Raw genomic sequence first — 13,425 nt, 5'->3', positions numbered from 1 at the left:
GAAATTTGCTGCAAGAGAAAAGTTCTGGGACTCAAGGCCAGCCATATGGATTCTGTTGTGGAGTAGGAGTCCCCGAGGGCCAGACTACTGTGAACGCTGCTGCTCCTCTGGGTCTAACCATTCAGTGGGACTTCTACACTCCAGGATGCTGGTGGGGAATGTCTACAAGGGACCCACTGGATGTGACTGTCCTCAAGTCTCCCAGCAGCACAGCCAGTACCAGCACCATCTCTGATGGGGGTAGCAGGGGAGTGGCATAGACTCTGAGATTCCTTGGCTATATTTGGTTTTCTCAAATGCCAATTACAGTAGTAGTGAACTGGTCACAAGAACTAACTCAAGACCTCCTGATTAGTCAGGGTGGTAGGCAATGGTGATAACTCAGATCATGCACAGGTTTTCTCCTTCCTGCGTATCTTATTATTTTGCTGCCAATGCTGTAGTGGATTGTGTTAGTTGGCCTCTGCCAGGAGGTGGTGCTTGTTAAAGTGCCAGCTGTAGGGATAGCAGTTGGTTTTGCACTTGCCTTATGTTTGTTTCCCAGGGGAAGTACTCTTGTGGCGATGGGCAGGGCCAAAGAGCTCCCAAAAGTTCCTGTCCCTTGTGTTAAGCTATCTGGGCAGGTAGAGGGGAAGGGCAGGTGGAGGGGAAAGTTAGGTGGGGGCTGGGTCAGGGAAGTCTGCACTCTGGCTCTCCATCTGGGGATGCAAGCAGCAGCCCCAATGGGTCCTGGAGGGAAATTCTCCGGCCGCTGGGGTAATTTCCAAGGAGGAGCACAGCTGCCTCTGCTGCCCAGAAAGTCTGTATATGGGGTAGGGAGTAACAGGTGGCAATAAGCCCCACCAGCTCCCACACACTTTACAAGGCAGGTCTCACACCTACCAGTTCCAGACCATCTGCACTTCAGACTCAAAACTGTCCCAGGCCATAAGGCTTCCCCACTAAGACAGAACTCATGGCTTTCAGGCCCTGCCCTTCCCACTCTGCCCATGAAGAAGGGGCACCCAGCTCATGGAACTGCCGCTACAATACATTTACCATTCTTCCCTCAGTTCTGGCCGAGGGGGTTCGTCCCCACTCAAGATTATACTGTGAATCTCAGCTGGGAGCTTCTCTCAACCTGTGACTGCCACCTGAGTTAGCAGGCAGACTTCCACAGTGTCCCCTGTGATGCAGGATCCGGAACAGCTTCCTTCCATCCCCTCGGGAGTCTGAGAGTGCACGCACAGCACGTCCCAAAGCTGATCCTTCTCACATGCGCCCACTGCCCATTCAATCAGCTCCAGTACCAGGTAGGATCAAGGCTGTCCCTTGTGGCCTGGGTTGCCAGGTTCCCCAGTGGGGGTGGACCTCCCAGAGGCAGCTTCTCCCCTTCTCACACTCTGGGGACTTTCTCTCCCTCTCACACTCCGGAGTTTTCTGCCTAGCTCAGGATTTAGGCTGCAGCACGCCACTTTGTCCAAAGGATCTGTGGTGTCTTTCAGTTTTCCTATTAGGTTCCTGCATTGACTTCTTGGAAAAAAGGTCCCATTGTGACTCTCTGCACACTATTTTGTCTTTCCAAGTGGGAATGGCATGCTGAAAATGCCTCCGATCTGCTATCTTTCAATTTTTCTTTTCTTTTTCACTTAATGTTATAAGTTAGAAATGTTTCCCTTAAAGTAAATAGTTAGTAAAAATATTTTGTCTAATATATTTAGCATCTTCTTTCTGAAGACCGTATACTAATTAAATACCATATCATAATTTATCTAAGCATTTCTTTAGTGTTGGATTTTTTGAAGTAATAAATGATGCTGAAATAAAAAATCCTTATTCAAATCTGTCAGATTTCTGAGTTCTCAGAGTATGTTTTCCTAGATGGGGAACTGCTAGACCTAGAAAAATAAATTTTATTAAGGCTCATGGTAGATGTTGTCATATTTTGTTCTTGTAAATCTTTATCTCCGGTATTTTTTCATAATTTCATTTCTTAGATTTAACTCCAATATTTTTGCCATAGCTGGAAGGTGACGTTATAATTTTAATTTTACCCCCAGGCATTTAGCCAGTTTTTCCAATAATGCTGTTAAAAACCATTCCTTCATGTTGGACACAGTTTTTATATGTGCCCATGCACAGTTGGTTATAGGACTACTTTTTTTTTTTTGGTGATTTTTGTACACAGCCTTTTGGTGTAAAAAAAATGACTCTGTTTTGATGATTAACCTTTTAAAGTGAGCTTTATATCTAGTATAATAAGTGCCTTCTTAACATTTTTCAAAATTTTCTAAGCAGTTCTTAATGTATTAATTTTTTATTGCTGCATAATAAATTCCCACAAACTTGGGGGCCTAAAACAACACGTTTATTATCTCATAGCTTCTGTGGGTCAGGATTTGGTAGATGTCAGATGAGGGTCACACTTGGGTCCTGGAGGCCTCTAGTAATTCTCTGCCAATGGAACACAGCTCATGACTGCCTCCAAGTCAGCAGAAGCTCTTTTATCTTCTTTTAAAGGCTACTCTGTCAGGTCCACCCAGGATCATCTCCCTTTTGACTAACTCAATGTCAACTGATTCGTTACATAAATGTGTTAGTGATGACAAAGACAGGATGCAGCCAAGGCTCCCTCCGGCTCCCCACCACGTCCCCCACAAAACCCCACCTTTAAGCTTAAAACAGCCTGAAGGCTGAAAAACTGGACTGCCAGTCCTGGATGAAGCCTGCCCTTTTTCTGACTGATTCTGAATAACGCCCAACTGTGCGCTGGGAGGACAGAGTGGAGCCTCAGGAAGTTCACGTTTGCATCGGGGGAGGAGCCTGGCCTCTCTTGTTCCTGGGTGGTGACCTGGGGCATTCAATCTGTGAGATGGGGGCCTATTAACAAGAACCCCTCTTGCCTTGCTGAGAGTTTTTCTTTCCTTTTCTCCCAATAAATTCCATTCACCCTCACCCTTCAAAGTGTCTGCGTGCCTAACTTTTCCTGGTCATGTGACAGGAACCTGGTTTTTTTTCTACAACGGTGATACCTATCATATCCACAGGTTTTACCCATACTGAAGGGGAGATAAAGGTATGTATATGGGTGGGGGTTGGGCAGGAATCTCGGGCCCATCTTCAAATCCTGCCTACTGAGATGACAAATATTTGTGTGTCAACTTGACTGGATAGTGAGGTGCGCAAATACTTGGTCACACATTTTTCTGAATGTCGCTATGACAGTGTTTCTATGAGCAGAAATCATGGCCCCTCATTTAATTTCCAGCCTTGAACCAGTTTACAGACCCAGAACCTTTTGAATGAAGGGGAAGCTAGGTCTTTGAGGAAATACCCTAGTACACTGATAGAAATGTATTCTGTTAATTTTTTTCTAGCCTTCCCCAAAGGGACCCACAGCCTTTTCATCAGGGTAACTGTACACGGTACACTGGAGAAAAGAAAATAATCAGACTGTGGTCCTAAGGCCTCATGGAGGTTAGATAAGCAATGCAGTTTTAGCTCAAGATCATCTCACAGTGGATCCCTAACCTCATCTGGTGCTTATTTCCCTAGTTCCAGAATGCATAATTGGAATAGACATACTCAGCAGCTAGCAGAATTCCCTGTTGGTCACATGACCTGTGGAATGAGTGCTATCATGGTGGGAAGGCCAAGTGGAAGCCACAAGAACTGGCTTTGTCTAGGAAAATGGTAAACTAAAAGCAATACTACATTCCTCAAAGCATTGCAGAGATTAGCGCCACCGAAAACTTGAAGGCTGAGGGGCAGTAAGTCCCACCACGTCCCCATTCAACTCACCTATTCAGCCTGTGGAGAGGACACCTGCATCTTGGAGAATGACAGTGAATTATTCTGAGTTCAACCAGATTGTAACTCTAATTGCAGCTGCTGTACCAGATATGGTTTCGTTGCTTGAGCAAATGAACATATTCCCTGGTACCTTCCTACCTCAGGGGTAGATCAGCTCTCCAGCCTCTAACTGTATGTCATAATATAGTTGATATGAATCTTAATCACCTTTCCCTTCCATGAGATATCACATTCATCCACGACACTGGTGACATCATATTGATTGAACGTAGTGACCAAGAAGAAACAACTACTTAACTTTCTTGGAAACACATTTTTGCCTCAGAGGGTTGGAAAAAAATCAGACAAAAATTCAGGTCCTTTGACCTCTGTAAAATGTCTAAGGGTCTGGCGATATAGTGCATGTTAAGATATCGTAATGAAGGTGAAGCATAAGCTCTTGCATCTGGCCCCTCCTACACCCAAAAAATAAGCACAATGCCTAGTAGACCTCTTTGAATTCCGAAGGCAACATATTCCTTATATGAGTGTGTTACTCTGGTCCATTTACTGAGTGCCCTAAAACTCTGCTAGTTGGAACCCAGAACAAGAGAACGCTGGGCAACAGGCCCAGACTGCTGTGTAGGTTGCTCTGCCATTTGGGTCATATGATCCCACAGATTCAGTGGTACTTGAATGTCAGTGGCAAATAGGGATGTTGTTTGAAGCTTTTTGTAAGTTTCTATGGGTAGCACAGGCCCTTAGAATTTTACAACCATCCTCTGTGAATAACTATTCCCCTTTCGAGAAACAGCTCTTGGCCTGCTACTGAGCCTTAGTAGATATTGAATGCTTAACCACAGGCCATCAAGTTATCATTTGACCTGGCTGCCCCTCATGAACTAGGTATTATCTGACCCACCAAACCCTAAAGTTCGTCTTGCACAGAAATACCCCGTCATTAAATGGAATGGTATATATGTGATTCACGCCTGAACAGGCCCTGAAGGCACAAGTAAGTTACATGAACATGTGGACTCCACTCATGCTGCACTGCCTTCTCTACGCAAGCTGGCACCTATGGCTTCATGGGGAGTTCCTTACAATCATTTGAAAGAGGAATAAAAACTGGCCTGATTTATGGATGGTTCTGCAGGCATCACCTGAAAATGAATAGCTGAAACACTGCAGCCCCTCCCTGGGACATCCCTGCAGAACAGCGGGGAAGGGAAGTCTTCCCAGAGAGAAGAACTTGGAGTAGTACATCTGGTTATTCACTGTGCTTAGAAGAAGAAAAGACAGATATGTGGTTATATAGCAATTCATGAACTGTGGCCTTTGGTTTGGCTAGATGGCTAACAACTTAGAATGAATGTGATTAGAAAATTGGTGGCAAGGAAATTTGGGGAAGAGGTATGTGGGTAGATCTCTCTGAATGGGTTTTAAAAAGTGAAGATATTTGTGTTCCCTGTGAATGCCTACCAGAGGATGACCTCAGCAGAGGAAGGTTTTAATAATCAAGTGGATAGAATGACTTGTTCTGTGGATACGTGTCTTCCTGTGTCCCCAGCCACACCTGTCATCACTCAATGGGCTAATGAACAAAGTGGCCATGGAAGTAGGGATGAGAATATGCATGGTTCCAGTATGTGGATTTTCACTCTCCAAGGCCAACCTGGCTATGGCCACTTCTGAGTGCCCAGTCTGTTAGCAGCAGAGGCCAGCACTGAGCCTTCAATAAGGCACCATTCCCCAGGGTGATCAGCCAACCCTCTGGTGGAAGGTTGATTATATTGGGCCACTTCCATCATGGGAAGGATAGTTTCATTCTTACTAGAACAGACATTTAGTCTGATACGGATTTAGCTTCCCTGCATGCAGTGCATCTGCCAAACCACTGTCTGTGGACTTACAGAGTGCCTTGTCCACTATCATGGTACTCCCACAGCATTACTTCTAATCAAGGAACTTACTTCACAAGAAATAAAATATGGCAATGGCCCATATGGCAATTCACTGGTCTTACAATGTTCATCATGATCCTAAAGCAGCTGGCTTAATGAAATGGAAGAATAGGCTATTAATTACTCAGTTACAGAACCAATTAGGTGGCAATAATTTGCAGAGCAGGGGAAAAGTTCTCTAGAAGGAGATAAATGCTCTGAATCCAGGTCAAAAATATGGTGCTATTTCTTCCATAGCCAAGATTCACAGGTCCAGCAATCCAGAGGTGAAAATGGGTGAGGAACCACTCACTATTACCCCTAAGTGACCCATTAGCAAAATCTTTGGTTCCTATTCCCATGACTTTATGTTTTGCTGGCCTAGAGGTTTTGATTCCAGAGGGAGGAATGCTTTGACCAGGAGACACAACAAAGATTCCATTGATCTGGAAGTGAAGACTACTGCCCACTTTGGGCTTCTCGCGCCTCTGAGTCGACAGGCAAAGAAGGAAGTTACTGTGTTGGTTGGAATGATTGAGCCTGACTTTCAAGGTAAAAAGAGTATGTCTGAAATACAGGGGATCTCTTATGGAGTGTCTTAGTTTTACCAAGCCCTGTGATTAAGGTCAATGGAAAACTACAACAACCCAATCCAGGCAGGACTACTAATGACCCAGACCCTTCAAGAATGAAGGTCACTGAACCAGTAAAGATCTGTGACCAACTGAGGTGCTGGCCAAACACAAAGGGAATAATACAATGGGGAGGGGAACCAGGCACCTATAAATACCATCTGTAACCACAAGACCAGTTACAGAAGAGAAGACTATAATTGTTATGACAATTTCTTTCTTATTTTATTAGAAATATGTGTGTATATCTGTGTTTATGTGTGTGTGTATTAAGCGGACAACTTTTTCTTCCCTGTCTTATTCCCTTATCATGTAATAGAAGATGTACTGATTTCATATAATAGTTATGTTAATTCTACATTGTATTTATCCCATATTTAAGTTATTAGATATCAAGGAAAAGACTAACCATCACTCAAGGACTTTGCATCCTCTGACGGAAAAGTGGTTAGTGCATTTTTATTAGTACACAGGATTGTTGTATCATGTTAGATGGAATTATGGCCTTGTTATGTTCTTTATTTGGAGGTTAAATATGTGTTAAAGAGATCCATATGAATGCCAAGTTGACAAGGGGTGGACTTGTGATGGTTTACTTTGAGTGTCAACTTGACTGGGTCACAGGGTACGTGGATAAATGGTTAAACATTATAAACATTATTCTGAGTGTGTCCGTGAGGTTAGTTTTGGATGACATTAACATGTAGATCAATAGACTAAGTAAAGTAGATGGCCCTCCTCAACATGGGTAAGCCTCATCCTCAGATGACGGCCTGAATAAAACATACAGGGCAGAGCAAGGGGGGACTGCTGCCCAACTACCTTTATGCTGGGGCTTCAGTTTTTCCTGCCTGTAATCTCAAACCAAAACATCAACACTTCCTGGGTCTCAAGCCTGCCGATGTTTGGACTAGAACTCCAACACTACCCCCCAGTTTGCTGTCTGCAGATCTTGGGACTTGTCAGGCTCCATAATCACATGGCCAATTACTTATAGTTTCTCTCTCTCTTTCTTTGGAGAACCACAATATACACATTTACCTTTATAATTTTAAAAATAAGCTTCAGAAGAGTTTGGTCAACTTTCAAAACAAAATCCCATGGAAATGTTTCTTTACTTATAAATGACATAAACATCTTGTTGAAGTATAGCGTACATACAGAGAAAATGTGTACTTGAATTTTCACAAAATTAATACCTCCCCAACCAGTTCCCTAATCAAGAACCCCTTCTGCCCTTTCCATGTTTATCTCCCAAGGGTACCCACCATCCTAACTAAAGCCTAGATTGGCTTTGCCTGATTTTGAACTTTATGTAAATAGAGGTATACAGTATGTACTCTTTTGTGTCTGGCTTATTTTGCACCACATTATGTCTGTGGGGTTCACCCACGTTGTAATGTGCAGTTGCTATATGGTATTCCACTGTACAAACCCATGATTTATTTATACATCCTGTTGGATTATTTTCAATCTTCAGCTATAATGAACTGTGCTGCTATGATCATTCTTGAACATTAGCTTCAGGGAATATATGAGATATATATGACTTCTGAATATGCCATTGGAACTTCTAGGAAGGGTAATTGTAAAAATGTTTCTGGGAATTATGGGTGGTAAAATATAAATTAATTTCATGGGAATTTTAATCGGAATGTGTATTAACTCTACACATAACATTGGCAAAAACCGAAGGCTTATCATCTCTGATTCAGAAACATGACAGTTGTCTCCATTTGTTCAAATTCAAGTTTTTGTTCAATAATGCTTCCTGCACACTCACCCAGTTTGATGTGCATTGGCCCCAAGGTGGAAAGAAGGAGATGGAAAGGAAACAGGAGGAAGGAAGCACTGACATGTCTTTCACCTGCCAGTGTTGCGCCATCTTGCGGAAACATTGTTCTGGGCCGTATTTGCTCATATTCCCATTCTGAGAGTAAATATGATGTTTTTGGTTTCCTTCACTTGCACAGGTATCATTTCAGTCCGGTCATTAGCTTCCACAAGACACCTTTTGCTTACATTTTTAGTTATCTATTGCTCATTTAACTTTATGTGTATGACCTTTAAAGCGTACACTCACTGGAGAGCTCTCTGGGGAACCATTTGGGATGTTTTAGAGACTTCCTTTTCTGCCTCATGCACTTTGCGAAATGCCTTTCCCTCTTGAGTCATATTCCTGTTTAGAATCTTTTCTTCACATTTAAAAAACATCTGCTTCAGTAGAATCTTATACACATGTCTTAAGATATCTAGAATTCCTTCCATGTCTAGAAGTCCCATGAAATGGTCATCAAGGCATGCCAGGAATCGACCAGACATCCTACTTTAGACAAAGCTTCTAGCTGACAGTGAAGTGCTGAGGCCTCCTGTTGCAATCACATCGTACTTCTGAGCTGAGCTGGTAGTAATTCTTCATTGGAAAAGCATCTGCTAGACCATCCGCCAATGATAGGGCCTTGGTATAAACCATTGGCATGTTTTGGGACCCTGAGCTCCTTCCAGCACTTTCCAGGTGGAGATACCTCCCTTGTCACTTGGTCAGGACTGCAACTCTTATGCTCTTCTTGAACCTCTGTGCTCCTTGACCTGTGCAGCAGGAACCCCTGAGGCCCTCTAAGGACCACAGGGAGTACCTGTCCTCCCCGGTAAACCAGATTATAGTCTACTCATCTTTTTGACCTGTCTGCTCCATTAAGCTTCCCACCTCCAGAAATTTCCAGGTGCTTGCTAATGACCCCAGACACGTTTTAAGCTCTTTTTTTTTTGAGACGGAGTTTCGCTCTTGTTACCCAGGCTGGAGTGCAATGGCACTATCTCGGCTCACCGCAACCTCCGCCTCCTGGGTTCAGGCAATTCTTCTGCCTCAGCCTCCTGAGTAGCTGGGATTACAGGCACGCGCCACCATGCCCAGCTAATTTTTTGTATCTTTAGTAGAGATGGGGTTTCACCATGTTGATCAGGATGGTCTCGATATCTTGACCTTGTGATCCACCCACCTCGGCCTCCCAAAGTGCTGGGATTACAGGCTTGAGCCACCGCGTTTTAAGCTCTTATAGTTACTCCCTTGCCACCCTCCATTCCACTCAGCTATCTGCACCATGCAAACCTGCTCATTCTGAAGCTTAGTCAATTGTCACTCCAGGAAGATGATGGACAGTCTCCTTGCAACTAAATTCCCACCCCCTAGGAATAATTCTCTTGAAGATCCAGGGTCTCATGGCTAGGCAGGATGATGGTGGAGATGGAGAAACCCACCCACCATTATATGGAGCCAGTGGTCCCTGATTCCCTATCTCTCTTCCCCTTTCCCTTTTCCTTCCGAGAAACCCCACCCCCATGCCCTGTCTGCTGAGGATAACAGGGCCAGATCTGCAGCCATTTAGTCAGAACCCAGGCAGGGGCCTGAACTTGATTTTTTACGGCTAATTATAGAATTTTGGTGTATATAACAATTTATTTGTCCTCGGTTTTGATCCTAAGTCAACTATAAATAATATTAGAAGTCTTAAGATACAAAAGGAAACTTATACTACAATAATGTCAGATAGTCATAAATGTCATAAACAAAAAGAAATAGGGGCCAGGTGCAGTGGCTCACACCTGTAATCTAAGCACTTTGGGAGGCTGAGGTAGGAGGATCATTTGAGGCCTGGAGTTTGAAACCAGCCTGGCCAACATGGCAAAACCCTGTCTCTACCAAAAATATAGAAATTACCTGGGCCTGGTGGCATGCACCTGTAATCCCAGTCACTCAGGAGGTTGAGGCATGAGAATCTCTTGAACCTGGGAAGTGGAAGTTGCAGCAAGCCGAGTTCATGCCACTGCACTGCAGCCTGGGGACAGAGTAAGACTTTGTCTCAAAAAGAAAAAAAAAAAAAATGAAATAGGGCAATGGGCCTGACAGTGGCAGGGAAGGTCCAAGACAGCCTCTTTGAGAAGGAAGCATCTGAGCACCCACCCGAATGACAAAAGTCCTTTGGAGATCTGGAGGAAGAGCATTTCCAGCAAAGGGAATAGCATGCGCAAAGACTCTGAGGTGGGAGTAAGCATGAAAATGTTGAGAAACAGAGGAAAGCCAATGTTCCATATGATATGTATTTTGCTTGGGAATGGGCATGATTTCACCCCATCCTCAAATTTGCACCTAAAGGAGACCTTTTATTTATTAGTGAAAGTACCATGCAGAACCTGTCCTCATATTGAAGAGGAGGACAGGTGATGGTCGCTGAAGTCATTCTTAGAAAGAACAGTTAACAAGCAAGTTTCACATAACCACGTAATTCAACCTTGGACCCTTAGGCATCACGAATGTAAAATCATTCTTGTCTACTTTTATGTGATGTATATACTACTGGAAACACAACATTGGATTAATTATTCTCTGTGGATGTCTGAACATCCTTTACAATGAAATAACTAATTAACTCTTCATAAAGGTCCCTGGCACCCAGGAGGCAGCAGTCTGCAATTCTGAGTAATATAATCAAGAAGGCTTTATACAATCAGACGAACCAAACACAGACAGACATTTCTTGGTATGTGTATTAGCAGCAGTACAGGAAAATAAGCTTGTGAACATGCCACTGGCAGTTCTAGGAAGAGTAACTATAAAAACGTTTCTGGGAATAATAGATGGTAAAATATAAATTAATTTCGTCATTCTCATTCTTGGCTAAGATTATGAAATGCCAATGATATTTCTTTAAAAAGTAAAACCTTCATTTTCAAAACATGTTCATGTTTTAAGAAGCCATTCCAACTTATCTCCCCAGAGCAGAATTAGGGCAGAACTCTCCCATTCCTCTGCTGTTAGGATAGCCTGGAGCACTGGCCACACTCGCTTCCCTCCTGGGGGGCTGCACTTCCACACTCAAGTTGAAATAGGCATGCAAGAGGTGCGAAGTGACCTGGAGGGGCAGTGGAGGCTCTCCGCAGCCTGTCACTGAAACCCTGGAGTGGTACTTAGAGGATCAGGGTCTTGCAAAGTCTTCCCTGAACTCCTGCACTGTTTCCTGCATCACACCTGTGAGCTTTGTCTCTGCAAGGGCTCGGAGTCCGTTGACAGTGGTGGAGAGTGAAGCAATGGCTAAGTTGTTCTCTGGCAGTCTTCCCACACTACCAGACACAAACTGACAAAAACAGAACAAAGCCAAGGCCCTTTTCTTTCCTCCTTCAACCTCCTTCAAAAAACAAGTCTCTGTGCATCTCAGTTCACTCAAATAGACTTCTACTTTGTACTCCGTATAAAGAGCCAAGTGTGCTGGGTGCTGTGGCTCACCCCTATAGTCCCAGTACTTTGGGAGGCCAAGGTGGGCAGATCACTTAAGATCAGGAGTTCAAGATCAGCCTGGCCAACAAGGTGAATACAAAATTAGCCGGGCATGGTGGCACATGCTTGTAATCCCAGCTACTCAGGAGGCGGAGGCAGAGGAATCTTGAACGTAGAAGGCACAGGTTGCAGGGAACCGAGATTGCGGCACAACTGCACTCCAGCCTGGGCGACAGAGCAAGACTCAGTCTAAAAAAAGAAGAAGAAGAAGAAAAAAAGCCAAGTGTTTCAAAATGTGAAAAATGATGAATAATGAGCAAGTTGTGGTCCCGTCTGCCGCAATTCTAAGATGGTTCCCAACATCCTCTCCCACAACCCCAGTATATACAACGTGCATAATTCCCAGGATTGTGGGCATGATGGATTTCACTCCCAGGACTAGATTATGTTATAGGGAACGGGTGACTTTCAGAGAGGGAGATTACCTAGGTGGGCCTGTCATAATGTCATGAGCTTCTTAACTGTTTTCTCATTTAGAAAAAAAAAGTGCAGCCCACTGCCAGCACTCATTTAATTTTACATAAACACACTATTTGAGGCTGAAGCAAATATGACTGATTTTCAATGTGCAAATAAAATATAAAAACTGTTCTTGGAATTATTTCTAAACAGAACTAACATCGGAATCGTCTGAATCATCAGAATAATCTATTTCGGAGAAATCAGATTCATCCAATGAATCTTCAGCCAGTGACTGCTGGAGAATGATGTTAACATCACTCGTAGGAAGGCTGCGTTTTCTAGGATTTGACATTTTCAGTGACCGAGAATTACTATATTTTGTAAATGGAAATACCACAGCTAAAAACAGAATGCTGTCAATAAAATGATGCTTTTTGTTCCCAAAGCTGATATACCAGAGCGATGTGAAAGTAATGAAAGCGAGATATTTCGTTGCAAAGTTATCTCTGAATAAATGTGGCCACTGCAGGTGCTGCTGGGGAGTGTCCCTGGGGAAACGGGAAAAGGGTTAAAAGCAGAGCGTTTTCTCCAGCTCTTCACAGAAGAGGAAGTCAGAGATTTGGAACTGCGGAAGGATTTGATACACTCTTGCTGGCTTGAAGATGGAGAAGGCCATTTGGCAAGGAATTCAGGCAGCTTGTAGGAGTTGAGTGCAGCCCCTGGCTGAAAGCCTGCAAGGAAATGGGACTTTAATACTACAACTCTAAGGATCTGAATCCTGCCAGTAACCCGAATGAACTTGGTAGTAGATTATTTTCCTGAAGCCGACAGACAAAAACTCAACTTGACTGAGCAGAAAACCTGCTCGTGACCCTGAGCAGAAAACCTAGCTACATCATCATGCATGAACTTTTGACCTGCAGAACTGTGACCTAATAAATGGGTATTGGTTGAAGCCACTACGTTTGTGGTAATTTAATATATATTAATAGAAAACTAATACAAAGGTAATGGTTGTTCGGTTAACTAAAGTCAAGGTTTTGAAATAGCAATGGATGTCCTCAGCCTCTCTCTGCTCCAGGGAAGGACGGGACATGCCAGTGGAATCCCTGAGCTTCCAGAAAGTCATACGTGTGTTCAGTCCCAGGGTGGGCCCTATGATAGACAGCTTGGTCTCAGACCAAGAATTATTAGAAATACATTATTTAAATGTTTATATTTTCCCCAGAATCTTTCTCCTTCCAGTCTCTGATACATAGGAAGGCTCCTCTCTTCCTTCCTCTCTCTCTGTCTTATTAGATATTTCCCTTACTTATTAAATATTTTCTTAGGCATATAAATTCAG

The sequence above is a fragment of the Callithrix jacchus genome, chromosome 6, assembly GCF_049354715.1.
Source record: "Callithrix jacchus isolate 240 chromosome 6, calJac240_pri, whole genome shotgun sequence".
NCBI classification, from domain to species: domain Eukaryota; kingdom Metazoa; phylum Chordata; class Mammalia; order Primates; family Cebidae; genus Callithrix; species Callithrix jacchus.
The sequence above is the reverse complement of the archived record's forward strand: the minus strand, read 5'-3'. Positions refer to the sequence as shown.